We start from the raw sequence: 2,804 nt of genomic DNA, 5'->3' as shown, positions 1-2,804 counted from the left end.
ATTTTAGAAATAATACCTATTCTTTAAAGACTGTTCTCTGACCTACACACACACACACACATACACACACACACCTTCATGAATTGATAAATAAAAATGTTATATCTGCATTCCAAACATTGTACAAAACCGACTTCATGAATTTTACTAATGAATAGGACATATCATGATACTCTAAAGTTTCACTCTATGAATGTGCATATTCTATTTACAGAAAAAAAGGCTTAAGAATTTATCCCTGATGTTATAATGCATAAAATATAGTCCAAAATGGATACAAATATTTGTCTAAAACTCAATATTTTACGTATAATTGAGTAACAATATTATATCCCTTCACTGATGAAGAAGTTTTCCTTAAATAGAAAAAATCAATGTATCCAAATGACAGCTACTTGCAGCTAAAGTGTAGTTATTTCTTTGACTGCATTACTGAGTTGAGAATTAAGGTAACCTATGCATTTTTTGAAGTTTTTAGTGTTTTCATTTTCTGTTTTCTCTACTATTTTACAATGATGGAAACATAAAGATGGCTTAGTTGGAAGAAAAAAATGAGCCTTTATCTTTCATACACACATATATAGATATAAATATATTTAAATAATTTTGTTTTATTTCTTTTCCTTTCTCTGTGTACAAATAAAATAAAGTGTCCTTTCTGTTGTACAGGTCACTAGAATGTTGTTTGTCTAATCAGGGATTTAGGTTGAAGATAATTGATCTGAAAGTTTTAGTTTGTTTTTGCTTTTTCCAGACAGGCATCATCTTGAAGTTTTTTAAGATGATTGAGGTACTTGAGATGTGGGAGATGTTTGTGTCATTTAGTGAGAACCTTATGAGACAAGTACTACTTTGAAAATAGCCACAAAGGGACCTCTAAGAAGGAACATAGTTTTGAAGGGGAGTTAGAATTTAATCCAGATGTGGTAGTAGGATAAAGGCAGACTTTCCCAGGTCTTCTAAAGTATTAGTACCCGAAAATAACTATGCTTTTCAAAAAGACCTTCCCCAATTCATACCATGGTTTAAAGTATTGGGCTTCTGAATATCTTCTCTCAGCTTGTTTGCCCCAAAAATTTCTGGCAGATTTAGCTGGTGGAAAACCCAGAGGAAGTTGGTACTTTGTTTATGTATATAACAACTGTATGAAAATAAGCATTTCCATCTAACACAAACTCTTGCCTGTGTAAAATTTCCACATACTAGCACACACAAACAGAAATTTATAACACCTTTAGAATTGAGAGTTTGGATGGAGGCAATGCCTCTTGTACCACATGCTGGCCTCTGGCTTGTGATCTAACAAAAGACAACATTGACCTTTTGATCTCCTTGTCTCCAAAGACTTTGTACTGCATTAGATGGCTGCACCACTATAACTGATTCATGTATACGGTACTAGAAGTGGAATTCAGGGATTTTTGGGTGTTCGGCAAGCACTCTGTGCCAACCTCAATAGTCTGATAATAAATCTGGCATGTTAGAGACACCGTAATATTTTCATTTTAACTACCAGGATATAATAACTTTTTCCATGAAAAAAGACAATTGTTGTCAGTGGAAGCCCAGTCTGGTGCCTCTACATGATGCTATTCAGGGCCCTCGTATCTGTGTCAACTCTTTTTTGAGATATGCTATCATTTTCTGCATAGCAGCTATAAGCTACTGTGGTGTTCACAACCGTTAAAGACAAAAGAAATATAATAATGAAACCAGGATCTCCAAGCTAGTTATTCTTTTATTCTCCTATGTCTCAATGAATAATTACTTTCAGACACTTTCCTGGCTCACCACGGTATGGTACTTACATGCTCTTTCCCCAGAGTCTATAACTTTGAAAGTTTCTGCCTTCTCTTAGAATATAAGGTCACTTTTTTTCTGGTATTTTTGTGACAAAAAATAACAATAGGGTCATGATCTCTTTTACATGTGCTTATATTCTATTTAACCCAAATTTCTGCCCTCTTTATTATCTATGAAAAGGAACACAGTTCTGGATAATATTTGCCCATACTGTATTTTTTTTGACAATTTCTAATGGAAACAATAATAACTTTATCCTTATGTTAAATTTTAGAAAGAAAGAGAGATTAATGTTAGGTGATTAGGAAGAACAAATATGTGCTCTCTTTGGCAGCATATATACAAAAAGTGGAACAATACAAAGAAGATTAGCACGGCCCCTCTGCAAGGATTACATTCTGATTCTTGAAGCATTCCATATTTTTTCTATCTTATACTCATCAGATTGGCTAAGATCAAAATTTCAAGTGACACCACATGGTGGTGATGATGTGGAGAAAGAGGAACACTTTCATTGCTTGTGGGAATGCAAACTTTTACAACCACTTTGGAAATCTATCTGGAGCTATCTCAGAAAACTGGAAATAGTGCTTCCTCAAAACCAGCTATGCCACTCCTTGGATTATACCCAGAAGATGCTCCGGCACACAAGGGCATACACTCAACCATGTTCACAGTGGCCATATTCGTAATAGCCAGAATTGGAAACATGTCCCTCAGTAGAAGAATGGATAAAGAAACTGTGGTACATTTACACTATGGAATAGTACTCAGCTATTAAAAACAAGGAATTCCTAAAATTTATAGACAAAGAGATGGAACTAGAAAGAATCTTAATGAGTGAGTTAACCCAGAAGCAGAAAGACTCAAATGCCATATACTCACTCATAATTGGACACTAGTGCAAGGAGCATGTTTTATGGAAGTCTTCACTTAGCAGGAAGTTGAGATAGATATGAAGACATCTTATTGGGACTCTAGGTGAGAGAAGTATGGGATAA

At 34.6% G+C, this 2,804-nt stretch overlaps 1 non-coding gene across 1 annotated transcript; it reads left to right on the top strand.

The window, feature by feature from the left end:
- Nucleotides 1-2,121: 2,121 nt before the first annotated feature.
- On the top strand, nt 2,122-2,228 carry LOC127191268 (U6 spliceosomal RNA). The gene has a single exon (XR_007830882.1). It is a non-coding gene; the product is annotated as a U6 spliceosomal RNA (small nuclear RNA).
- Nucleotides 2,229-2,804: the final 576 nt, after the last annotated feature.

The sequence above is a fragment of the Acomys russatus genome, chromosome 6, assembly GCF_903995435.1.
Source record: "Acomys russatus chromosome 6, mAcoRus1.1, whole genome shotgun sequence".
In the NCBI taxonomy this organism is placed as follows: Eukaryota; Metazoa; Chordata; class Mammalia; order Rodentia; family Muridae; genus Acomys; species Acomys russatus.
Note: the sequence above shows the minus strand (reverse complement) of the source record. Positions and strands in the feature narration are given on the sequence as shown.